Source organism: Lytechinus variegatus, chromosome 10 (assembly GCF_018143015.1).
Source record: "Lytechinus variegatus isolate NC3 chromosome 10, Lvar_3.0, whole genome shotgun sequence".
In the NCBI taxonomy this organism is placed as follows: Eukaryota; Metazoa; Echinodermata; class Echinoidea; order Temnopleuroida; family Toxopneustidae; genus Lytechinus; species Lytechinus variegatus.
This window is the reverse complement of record NC_054749.1, coordinates 2820169-2834198: the sequence shown is the minus strand read 5'-3', so window position 1 is coordinate 2834198 and position 14030 is coordinate 2820169.

Genomic DNA, 14030 nt, shown 5'->3' with positions numbered 1-14030 from the left:
GCAATATTTGATTAGTGAGAAGTGTATGTTAATCATGATTACAATGACTACAGGTGCTTTATGTGTTGGATGCATACAATTCTAAAAAAATCAGCAAGCGCTTGGTACTCGCATTAGATTACTATGGTGAGATATGTATACTCTTATTGATTCCTACAAATAGTCCTTTAAAGTGTCCGTTGGGTCAATATATACAAAAATTTCAGCTCGCGCTTCGCGCTCGCATTATATGATCAGTAACATACATATTCGTTTAATGACACTGTCCTTAAAATGTCTCCTATAGGTCATTAAACCTACCAAAGAGCGCGCTTCGTGCGCTCACTAGTGAATCAAAATTTTTGCTGGTGCCCCTCCATGCCGTGACTCACGGTACACCACTGGGTGTAAACACTGAGTAGCCTCTTTGTTGATCTTTTTTTGTTGATTGTCCGTATTTCATTTTGTGAAATCTGTCAGCCTGGATACATTACATAAGAAACATTTTTATCATAACTTTATGGAACTAATTTGCCCAGGGCCTACTTCTCCATTTTTCCTGTGCTCGCATTGTCGTTTTAACGAGATATATAATCCTGAAGTACTGAAAAAACATCCCGTTTTCAAGTCAATATAACCAATATATTTCCTAGCACTTGAGTTATCATTTGTTTTTAGTATGACATATTGCTTCTTTTACATGACCTCAAAAAGTGATTGCCCCATGTTAAGGATCTTCGTACATATGAAACATTTCCTTCCCTGATTACTTCGCATTATTGGATTGGTGAGATATGTCTGCTCTTCATAATTTCTAAAATCTGTCCTTAAAAGTCCCTTCTTTTGGGATCTGAATATACAAAAATTGTCTAAATTTTCAGCTCGCGCTTCGCGCTCGCAATATTTGATTAGTGAGATGCGTATGATAATCATGATTGCAATGACTACAAAAAGTGTTTGATGTTCAGATGTAATTCTAATAAAATCAGCAAGCGCTTGGCACTCGCATTAGAGACTATGTGAGATATGCATACTCTTTTAATGGATTTCTAAAATATTTTCCTTAAAATCTCGCTGTTTGGGGTCAAAATATGCGAAAATTTGTTTATTTAACAAGACAGGTACCTATCGTGATGACCAAATTTGATTATAAATGTCCCTTTTTAGGTTGAATTAAAAAATTCAGCTCGCGCTTCGCGCTCGCATATTTATCATGAGATACATATCCGTTTAATGACATTGTCCTTAAAATTTCTCATTAGGTCAGTATAAACTGTCAATGAGCCCCTTCGCGCGCTCACTCAGTGATTCAAATATTTTGCTGGTGCCCCCACAATGCCGTGACCCACGGTACAACCCCTGTGGACATATTAATGACAATTTCCTTGCATATCTAAATACATGATTGCAAAAAATGCCAAAAATATTTCAGTCATCCCCCCCACCCATCAACACAGATTTACGCCAGTGGAAAAGAAAGGTTTAGGGAAGACTTGGAAACTGACTTAAAGTTTAATGTAAACAATTTCACTTCGCGCTCGCATGTCTGTTTTTTGAAAGATTTGATTCGGGGTGAGATACATATCTTGCTAAATAGGCTGATATAATATATTGCTTTTCTAGTTTTGAAGTCAATATACGAAACATGTTTCATCATGGACATCGAGCTTTTATTAATTTGTTTAATTTACAATTGATTTTGTCAAGAGTGCTCTGTAAAATGTCCCTTTTAAAATGAGTGAATTTCATTTGCAACTTTTTGTGCTGTGTCATGGTATTATTTGATTTGCCATGTCGGCCTACATAATTGTCTTAGTTTATTTCAAAATATTCTTTATATCAATTATTCTGTAACAAACTTCTTAAAATCACTTTTATTACGTTTATGAAAAGAAAATCATCTCGCAACTTGCGCTCGCGTTAATAGTTAGAAATATATCAACTCATGAATCTATTCATAATTTCAAAAGTGCTTAAAGCATCCAGTTGACTTGCCTCATAATAACTATCAACAAATTTCACTCAATCATAAGGTTTATTACATTTTCATTCATAAAATGTACAAGAATGTCTAATAACTAAATTGTCCCTCTTCAGAAAGGAATATCGACGCTTCGCGCTTAGAAAGAGGAAAAGGAAGATAGTCATCATTTTCATAATGATGACAAAATAATGTCCTTACGGCTAGACCGTCCAGATCCTAGGTTTAAATAAAGATAGAGATATCAGCTCGCGTTCCGCACTTGCTCCATTAACAATGATTAAGGGCTCTATCCACATACATTTAACAATTTGCAATTTCCCAAGTACACAGTGCTTTAGATAGTGCTTAAATTCACCCTTTTCATACCGGAATATCAAATATTTTCGCTCGCACTTTGGGCTTACAATATTTATTTTTATGGGGAAAAAATAAAAATGTATGCAGAATTACCAGATGCTTTCTAACTCTAAAACACGCGCACACTAATCTTGTGATTTGAGTTACGCAGCTTCATTCAAAACGTGCTAAAAATAATATGCCGTTGGCGCTAACATTAATGTTTGAACATCCCTTTTATGATTTAACAAACATGAAGAAAGCGTCCCATTTTTAGATCTTAAATCACAAATTTTTCGCGCTCGCATCAATAATTGTTGTATTTTTTTTTTACCTGATTTACCGTTTATTTCTAAAATTTGCTTAGAATGTCAATCTTTTAAGTCACAATGTCAAAAATTTGAACTACAAGTTGAAAGATGTATCTTCTTATGACTAAGTGCAAATCGTCCTTCACAGGTTATTTTTCGATCAAGCCAGAACCCATATTAAAATAATGTCTGCTTGCGCTTCGCGCTCACAGTAATTATCTTTCTACATACGCATGTTCTTCAGGTTCGCAAACATTGCCCAATTATTATATTCAATTTTGAGAACAACAATCATGAAGGTCACAAAATGTTCAGCTCGTGCTTCGTGCTCGCACTTTTTAAATAGGGCTATGAGATTATTACATGTTTTTTCAAGTTGTTTTTTAAGAACAAAGCTAAGAAATTAATTTTATGACATCGGCGTTTTGCCCCCCCCCCCCAAAGTAAATGGGGATAAAAGAAAAGGAATAAGTAAAAAAATATAGGCCTATAATTTTTCAAATGTTTCTACAAAGTCACACAAACTTTGATTTTGTGATTGAAATGCAAAATTTTGCTATCTCGCTGCGCCCGCTCGCAACTTTTTATCAAATTTAGGCAATATTCCATGTTGAACCACCTCAAAATTTTTGGCCCATTACGCTACTAAAAAGACACCTTCCAAAAGCAAACTAAAATCAAATTTGAGGGCAGATCGGGGAAAATAATTTTATGGGTGAAAAAAATCCTCACACGCTCCTGCATTTTCATGATGGTATTTCACGTTTCCACTCAATACCTTTTTTTACTTTTTTTACACGATTGTGGTATTTTGCTCCTTGTATTTCAATTTCCGTAGTGGCTCCATTGTGGAATACCGCCGTCTACGTAGGCCCATATTACGTGTATTATGGAAGCACGCGTCTAATATAATGGGATCCAGGAATTTCGGGAATCCCCTTTAGACCCGTACCTAAAATGACGTAATGGTTGGAAAAATAAACACTAGTTAAGACAGTAATGGACGCCTGACAATTAACCCCTGGATTAAAAATTTTTGTGCCACCTGTATCGCTTTGGATTTAGTAGAACTCGGTATTCCTGGAGTTTGAGTCTCTTTAAAGGTGACTGAACTTATTGGGGGCACTTTGAAAATGGCATAAAACCCCCATTTCGGCCAGATTATGGCTCGAGTGCAGCAATTAACATGGGTCTTTAATGGACGCCTGACAATTAACCCCTGGATTAAAAATTTTTGTGCCACCTGTATCGCTTTGGATTTAGTAGAACTTGGTATTCCTGGAGTTTGAGTCTCTTTAAAGGTGACTGAACTTATTGGGGGCACTTTGAAAATGGCATAAAACCCCCATTTCGGCCAGATTATGGCTCGAGTGCCGCAATTAACATGTGGTCTTTAATGGACGCCTGACAATTAACCCCTGGATTAAAAATTTTTGTGCCACCTGTATCGCTTTGGATTTAGTAGAACTCGGTATTCCTGGAGTTTGAGTCTCTTTAAAGGTGACTGAACTTATTGGGGGCACTTTGAAAATGGCATAAAACCCCCATTTCGGCCAGATTATGGCTCGAGTGCCGCAATTAACATGGGTCTTTAATGGACGCCTGACAATTAACCCCTGGATTAAAAATTTTTGTGCCACCTGTATCGCTTTGGATTTAGTAGAACTTGGTATTCCTGGAGTTTGAGTCTCTTTAAAGGTGACTGAACTTATTGGGGGCACTTTGAAAATGGCATAAAACCCCCATTTCGGCAGATTATGGCTCGAGTGCCGCAATTAACATGTGTCTTTAATGGACGCCTGACAATTAACCCCTGGATTAAAAATTTTTGTGCCACCTGTATCGCTTTGGATTTAGTAGAACTTGGTATTCCTGGAGTTTGAGTCTCTTTAAAGGTGACTGAACTTATTGGGGGCACTTTGAAAATGGCATAAAACCCCCATTTCGGCCAGATTATGGCTCGAGTGCCGCAATTAACATGGGTCTTTAATGGACGCCTGACAATTAACCCCTGGATTAAAAATTTTTGTGCCACCTGTATCGCTTTGGATTTATTAGAACTTGGTATTCCTGGAGTTTGAGTCTCTTTAAAGGTGACTGAACTTATTGGGGGCACTTTGAAAATGGCATAAAACCCCCATTTCGGCCAGATTATGGCTCGAGTGCCGCAATTAACATGGGTCTTTAATGGACGCCTGACAATTAACCCCTGGATTAAAAATTTTTGTGCCACCTGTATCGCTTTGGATTTAGTAGAACTTGGTATTCCTGGAGTTTGAGTCTCTTTAAAGGTGACTGAACTTATTGGGGGCACTTTGAAAATGGCATAAAACCCCCATTTCGGCCAGATTATGGCTCGAGTGCCGCAATTAACATGGGTCTTTAATGGACGCCTGACAATTAACCCCTGGATTAAAAATTTTTGTGCCACCTGTATCGCTTTGGATTTAGTAGAACTTGGTATTCCTGGAGTTTGAGTCTCTTTAAAGGTGACTGAACTTATTGGGGCACTTTGAAAATGGCATAAAACCCCCATTTCGGCCAGATTATGGCTCGAGTGCCGCAATTAACATGGGTCTTTAAGGACGCCTGACAATTAACCCCTGGATTAAAAATTTTTGTGCCACCTGTATCGCTTTGGATTTAGTAGAACTTGGTATTCCTGGAGTTTGAGTCTCTTTAAAGGTGACTGAACTTATTGGGGGCACTTTGAAAATGGCATAAAACCCCCATTTCGGCAGATTATGGCTCGAGTGCCGCAATTAACATGGGTCTTTAATGGACGCTGACAATTAACCCCTGGATTAAAAATTTTTGTGCCACCTGTATCGCTTTGGATTTAGTAGAACTTGGTATTCCTGGAGTTTGAGTCTCTTTAAAGGTGACTGAACTTATTGGGGGCACTTTGAAAATGGCATAAAACCCCCATTTCGGCCAGATTATGGCTCGAGTGCCGCAATTAACATGGGTCTTTAATGGACGCCTGACAATTAACCCCTGGATTAAAAATTTTTGTGCCACCTGTATCGCTTTGGATTTAGTAGAACTTGGTATTCCTGGAGTTTGAGTCTCTTTAAAGGTGACTGAACTTATTGGGGGCACTTTGAAAATGGCATAAAACCCCCATTTCGGCAGATTATGGCTCGAGTGCCGCAATTAACATGGGTCTTTAATGGACGCCTGACAATTAACCCCTGGATTAAAAATTTTTGTGCCACTTGTATCGCTTTGGATTTAGTAGAACTGGTATTCCTGGAGTTTGAGTCTCTTTAAAGGTGACTGAACTTATTGGGGGCACTTTGAAAATGGCATAAAACCCCCATTTCGGCCAGATTATGGCTCGAGTGCCGCAATTAACATGGGTCTTTAATGGACGCCTGACAATTAACCCCTGGATTAAAAATTTTTGTGCCACCTGTATCGCTTTGGATTTAGTAGAACTTGGTATTCCTGGAGTTTGAGTCTCTTTAAAGGTGACTGAACTTATTGGGGCACTTTGAAAATGGCATAAAACCCCCATTTCGGCCAGATTATGGCTCGAGTGCCGCAATTAACATGGGTCTTTAATGGACGCCTGACAATTAACCCCTGGATTAAAAATTTTTGTGCCACCTGTATCGCTTTGGATTTAGTAGAACTTGGTATTCCTGGAGTTTGAGTCTCTTTAAAGGTGACTGAACTTATTGGGGGCACTTTGAAAATGGCATAAAACCCCCATTTCGGTCAGATTATGGCTCGAGTGCCGCAATTAACATGGGTCTTTAATGGACGGCTGACAATTAACCCCTGGATTAAAAATTTTTGTGCCACCTGTATCGCTTTGGATTTATAGAACTTGGTATTCCTGGAGTTTGAGTCTCTTTAAAGGTGACTGAACTTATTGGGGGCACTTTGAAAATGGCATAAAACCCCATTTCGGCCAGATTATGGCTCGAGTGCCGCAATTAACATGGGTCTTTAATGGACGCCTGACAATTAACCCCTGGATTAAAAATTTTTGTGCCACCTGTATCGCTTTGGATTTAGTAGAACTTGGTATTCCTGGAGTTTGAGTCTCTTTAAAGGTGACTGAACTTATTGGGGGCACTTTGAAAATGGCATAAAACCCCCATTTCGGCCAGATTATGGCTCGAGTGCCGCAATTAACATGGGTCTTTAATGGACGCCTGACAATTAACCCCTGGATTAAAAATTTTTGTGCCACCTGTATCGCTTTGGATTTAGTAGAACTTGGTATTCCTGGAGTTTGAGTCTCTTTAAAGGTGACTGAACTTATTGGGGGCACTTTGAAAATGGCATAAAACCCCCATTTCGGCCGATTATGGCTCGAGTGCCGCAATTAACATGGGTCTTTAATGGACGCCTGACAATTAACCCCTGGATTAAAAATTTTTGTGCCACCTGTATCGCTTTGGATTTAGTAGAACTTGGTATTCCTGGAGTTTGAGTCTCTTTAAAGGTGACTGAACTTATTGGGGGCACTTTGAAAATGGCATAAAACCCCCATTTCGGCCAGATTATGGCTCGAGTGCCGCAATTAACATGGGTCTTTAATGGACGCCTGACAATTAACCCCTGGATTAAAAATTTTTGTGCCACCTGTATCGCTTTGGATTTAGTAGAACTTGGTATTCCTGGAGTTTGAGTCTCTTTAAAGGTGACTGAACTTATTGGGGGCACTTTGAAAATGGCATAAAACCCCCATTTCGGCCAGATTATGGCTCGAGTGCCGCAATTAACATGGGTCTTTAATGGACGCCTGACAATTAACCCCTGGATTAAAAATTTTTGTGCCACCTGTATCGCTTTGGATTAAGTAGAACTTGGTATTCCTGGAGTTTGAGTCTCTTTAAAGGTGACTGAACTTATTGGGGGCACTTTGAAAATGGCATAAAACCCCCATTTCGGCCAGATTATGGCTCGAGTGCCGCAATTAACATGGGTCTTTAATGGACGCCTGACAATTAACCCCTGGATTAAAAATTTTTGTGCCACCTGTATCGCTTTGGATTTAGTAGAACTTGGTATTCCTGGAGTTTGAGTCTCTTTAAAGGTGACTGAACTTATTGGGGGCACTTTGAAAATGGCATAAAACCCCCATTTCGGCAGATTATGGCTCGAGTGCCGCAATTAACATGGGTCTTTAATGGACGCCTGACAATTAACCCCTGGATTAAAAATTTTTGTGCCACCTGTATCGCTTTGGATTTAGTAGAACTTGGTATTCCTGGAGTTTGAGTCTCTTTAAAGGTGACTGAACTTATTGGGGGCACTTTGAAAATGGCATAAAACCCCCATTTCGGCCAGATTATGGCTCGAGTGCCGCAATTAACATGGGTCTTTAATGGACGCCTGACAATTAACCCCTGGATTAAAAATTTTTGTGCCACCTGTATCGCTTTGGATTTAGTAGAACTTGGTATTCCTGGAGTTTGAGTCTCTTTAAAGGTGACTGAACTTATTGGGGGCACTTTGAAAATGGCATAAAACCCCCATTTCGGCCAGATTATGGCTCGAGTGCCGCAATTAACATGGGTCTTTAATGGACGCCTGACAATTAACCCCTGGATTAAAAATTTTGTGCCACCTGTATCGCTTTGGATTTAGTAGAACTTGGTATTCCTGGAGTTTGAGTCTCTTTAAAGGTGACTGAACTTATTGGGGGCACTTTGAAAATGGCATAAAACCCCCATTTCGGCCAGATTATGGCTCGAGTGCCGCAATTAACATGGTCTTTAATGGACGCCTGACAATTAACCCCTGGATTAAAAATTTTTGTGCCACCTGTATCGCTTTGGATTTAGTAGAACTTGGTATTCCTGGAGTTTGAGTCTCTTTAAAGGTGACTGAACTTATTGGGGGCACTTTGAAAATGGCATAAAACCCCCATTTCGGCCAGATTATGGCTCGAGTGCCGCAATTAACATGGGTCTTTAATGGACGCCTGACAATTAACCCCTGGATTAAAAATTTTTGTGCCACCTGTATCGCTTTGGATTTAGTAGAACTTGGTATTCCTGGAGTTTGAGTCTCTTTAAAGGTGACTGAACTTATTGGGGGCACTTTGAAAATGGCATAAAACCCCCATTTGGCCAGATTATGGCTCGAGTGCCGCAATTAACATGGGTCTTTAATGGACGCCTGACAATTAACCCCTGGATTAAAAATTTTTGTGCCACCTGTATCGCTTTGGATTTAGTAGAACTTGGTATTCCTGGAGTTTGAGTCTCTTTAAAGGTGACTGAACTTATTGGGGGCACTTTGAAAATGGCATAAAACCCCCATTTCGGCCAGATTATGGCTCGAGTGCCGCAATTAACATGGGTCTTTAATGGACGCCTGACAATTAACCCCTGGATTAAAAATTTTTGTGCCACCTGTATCGCTTTGGATTTATTAGAACTCGGTATTCCTGGAGTTTGAGTCTCTTTAAAGGTGACTGAACTTATTGGGGGCACTTTGAAAATGGCATAAAACCCCCATTTCGGCCAGATTATGGCTCGAGTGCCGCAATTAACATGGGTCTTTAATGGACGCCTGACAATTAACCCCTGGATTAAAAATTTTTGTGCCACCTGTATCGCTTTGGATTTAGTAGAACTTGGTATTCCTGGAGTTTGAGTCTCTTTAAAGGTGACTGAACTTATTGGGGGCACTTTGAAAATGGCATAAAACCCCCATTTCGGCCAGATTATGGCTCGAGTGCCGCAATTAACATGGGTCTTTAATGGACGCCTGACAATTAACCCCTGGATTAAAAATTTTTGTGCCACCTGTATCGCTTTGGATTTAGTAGAACTTCGGTATTCCTGGAGTTTGAGTCTCTTTAAAGGTGACTGAACTTATTGGGGGCACTTTGAAAATGGCATAAAACCCCCATTTCGGCCAGATTATGGCTCGAGTGCCGCAATTAACATGGGTCTTTAATGGACGCCTGACAATTAACCCCTGAATTAAAAATTTTTGTGCCACTTGTATCGCTTTGGATTTAGTAGAACTCGGTATTCCTGGAGTTTGAGTCTCTTTAAAGGTGACTGAACTTATTGGGGGCACTTTGAAAATGGCATAAAACCCCCATTTTGGCCAGATTATGGCTCGAGTGCCGCAATTAACATGGGTCTTTAATGGACGCCTGACAATTAACCCCTGGATTAAAAATTTTTGTGCCACCTGTATCGCTTTGGATTTAGTAGAACTTGGTATTCCTGGAGTTTGAGTCTCTTTAAAGGTGACTGAACTTATTGGGGGCACTTTGAAAATGGCATAAAACCCCCATTTCGGCCAGATTATGGCTCGAGTGCCGCAATTAACATGGGTCTTTAATGGACGCCTGACAATTAACCCCTGGATTAAAAATTTTTGTGCCACCTGTATCGCTTTGGATTTATTAGAACTTGGTATTCCTGGAGTTTGAGTCTCTTTAAAGGTGACTGAACTTATTGGGGGCACTTTGAAAATGGCATAAAACCCCCATTTCGGCCAGATTATGGCTCGAGTGCCGCAATTAACATGGGTCTTTAATGGACGCCTGACAATTAACCCCTGGATTAAAAATTTTTGTGCCACCTGTATCGCTTTGGATTTAGTAGAACTTGGTATTCATGGAGTTTGAGTCTCTTTAAAGGTGACTGAACTTATTGGGGGCACTTTGAAAATGGCATAAAACCCCCATTTTGGCCAGATTATGGCTCGAGTGCCGCAATTAACATGGGTCTTTAATGGACGCCTGACAATTAACCCCTGGATTAAAAATTTTTGTGCCACCTGTATCGCTTTGGATTTAGTAGAACTTGGTATTCCTGGAGTTTGAGTCTCTTTAAAGGTGACTGAACTTATTGGGGGCACTTTGAAAATGGCATAAAACCCCCATTTCGGCCAGATTATGGCTCGAGTGCCGCAATTAACATGGGTCTTTAATGGACGCATGACAATTAACCCCTGGATTAAAAATTTTTGTGCCACCTGTATCGCTTTGGATTTAGTAGAACTCGGTATTCCTGGAGTTTGAGTCTCTTTAAAGGTGACTGAACTTATTGGGGGCACTTTGAAAATGGCATAAAACCCCCATTTCGGCCAGATTATGGCTCGAGTGCCGCAATTAACATGGGTCTTTAATGGACGCCTGACAATTAACCCCTGGATTAAAAATTTTTGTGCCACCTGTATCGCTTTGGATTTAGTAGAACTTGGTATTCCTGGAGTTTGAGTCTCTTTAAAGGTGACTGAACTTATTGGGGGCACTTTGAAAATGGCATAAAACCCCCATTAAAGACCCATGTTAATTGCTGCACTCGAGCCACAATCTGGCCGAAATGGGGGTTTTATGCCATTTTCAAAGTGCCCCCAATAAGTTCAGTCACCTTTAAAGAGACTCAAACTCCAGGATTACCGAGTTCTTTTAAATCCAAAGCGATACAGGTGGCACAAAAATTTTTAATCCAGGGGTTAATATTGTCAGGCGTCCATTAAAGACCCATGTTAATTGCTGCACTCGAGCCATAATCTGGCCGAAATGGGGGTTTTATGCCATTTTCAAAGTGCCCCCAATAAGTTCAGTCACCTTTAAAGAGACTCAAACTCCAGGAATACCAAGTTCTACTAAATCCAAAGCGATACAGGTGGCACAAAAATTTTTAATCCAGGGGTTAATTGTCAGGCGTCCATTAAAGACACATGTTAATTGCTGCACTCGAGCCATAATCTGGCCGAAATGGGGGTTTTATGCCATTTTCAAAGTGCCCCCAATAAGTTCAGTCACCTTTAAAGAGACTCAAACTCCAGGAATACCGAGTTCTAATAAATCCAAAGCGATACAGGTGCACAAAAATTTTAATCCAGGGTTAATTGTCAGGCGTCCATTAAAGACACATGTTAATTGCTGCACTCGAGCCATAATCTGGCCGAAATGGGGGTTTTATGCCATTTTCAAAGTGCCCCCAATAAGTTCAGTCACCTTTAAAGAGACTCAAACTCCAGGAATACCGAGTTCTCTTAATCCAAAGCGATACAGGTGGCACAAAAATTTTTAATCCAGGGATTAATTGTCAGGCGTCCATTAAAGACACATGTTAATTGCTGCACTCGAGCCATAATCTGGCCGAAATGGGGTTTTTATGCCATTTTCAAAGTGCCCCCAATAAGTTCAGTCACCTTTAAAGAGACTCAAACTCCAGGAATACCGAGTTCTAATAAATCCAAAGCGATACAGGTGGCACAAAAATTTTTAATCCAGGGTTAATTGTCAGGCGTCCATTAAAGACCCATGTTAATTGCTGCACTCGAGCCATAATCTGGCCGAAATGGGGTTTTATGCCATTTTCAAAGTGCCCCCAATAAGTTCAGTCACCTTTAAAGAGACTCAAACTCCAGGAATACCGAGTTCTACTAAATCCAAAGCGATACAGGTGGCACAAAAATTTTTAATCCAGGGGTTAATTGTCAGGCGTCCATTAAAGACACATGTTAATTGCTGCACTCGAGCCATAATCTGGCCGAAATGGGGGTTTTATGCCATTTTCAAAGTGCCCCCAATAAGTTCAGTCACCTTTAAAGAGACTCAAACTCCAGGAATACCAAGTTCTACTAAATCCAAAGCGATACAAGTGGCACAAAAATTTTTAATCCAGGGGTTAATTGTCAGGCGTCCATTAAAGACCCATGTTAATTGCGGCACTCGAGCCATAATCTGGCCGAAATGGGGGTTTTATGCCATTTTCAAAGTGCCCCCAATAAGTTCAGTCACCTTTAAAGAGACTCAAACTCCAGGAATACCAAGTTCTACTAAATCCAAAGCGATACAGGTGGCACAAAAATTTTTAATCCAGGGGTTAATTCTCATGCGTCCATTAAAGACCCATGTTAATTGCGGCACTCGAGCCATAATCTGGCCGAAATGGGGGTTTTATGCCATTTTCAAAGTGCCCCCAATAAGTTCAGTCACCTTTAAAGAGACTCAAACTCCAGGAATACCAAGTTCTACTAAATCCAAAGCGATACAGGTGGCACAAAAATTTTTAATCCAGGGGTTAATTGTCAGGCGTCCATTAAAGACCCATGTTAATTGCGGCACTCGAGCCATAATCTGGCCGAAATGGGGGTTTTATGCCATTTTCAAAGTGCCCCCAATAAGTTCAGTCACCTTTAAAGAGACTCAAACTCCAGGAATACCGAGTTCTAATAAATCCAAAGCGATACAGGTGGCACAAAAATTTTTAATCCAGGGGTTAATTGTCAGGCGTCCATTAAAGACACATGTTAATTGCTGCACTCGAGCCATAATCTGGCCGAAATGGGGGTTTTATGCCATTTTCAAAGTGCCCCCAATAAGTTCAGTCACCTTTAAAGAGACTCAAACTCCAGGAATACCGAGTTCTAATAAATCCAAAGCGATACAGGTGGCACAAAAATTTTTAATCCAGGGGTTAATTGTCAGGCGTCCATTAAAGACCCATGTTAATTGCTGCACTCGAGCCATAATCTGGCCGAAATGGGGGTTTTATGCCATTTTCAAAGTGCCCCCAATAAGTTCAGTCACCTTTAAAGAGACTCAAACTCCAGGAATACCGAGTTCTACTAAATCCAAAGCGATACAGGTGGCACAAAAATTTTTAATCCAGGGGTTAATTGTCAGGCGTCCATTAAAGACACACATTAATTGCTGCACTCGAGCCATAATCTGGCCGAAATGGGGGTTTTATGCCATTTTCAAAGTGCCCCCAATAAGTTCAGTCACCTTTAAAGAGACTCAAACTCCAGGAATACCGAGTTCTACTAAATCCAAAGCGATACAGGTGGCACAAAAATTTTTAATCCAGGGGTTAATTGTCAGGCGTCCATTAAAGACACATGTTAATTGCTGCACTCGAGCCATAATCTGGCCGAAATGGGGGTTTTATGCCATTTTCAAAGTGCCCCCAATAAGTTCAGTCACCTTTAAAGAAACTCAAACTCCAGGAATACCGAGTTCTAATAAATCCAAAGCGATACAGGTGGCACAAAAATTTTTAATCCAGGGTTAATTGTCAGGCGTCCATTAAAGACACATGTTAATTGCTGCACTCGAGCCATAATCTGGCCGAAATGGGGGTTTTATGCCATTTTCAAAGTGCCCCCAATAAGTTCAGTCACCTTTAAAGAGACTCAAACTCCAGGAATACCGAGTTCTAATAAATCCAAAGCGATACAGGTGGCACAAAAATTTTTAATCCAGGGGTTAATTGTCAGGCGTCCATTAAAGACCCATGTTAATTGCTGCACTCGAGCCATAATCTGGCCGAAATGGGGTTTTATGCCATTTTCAAAGTGCCCCCAATAAGTTCAGTCACCTTTAAAGAGACTCAAACTCCAGGAATACCGAGTTCTAATAAATCCAAAGCGATACAGGTGGCACAAAAATTTTTAATCCAGGGGTTAATTGTCAG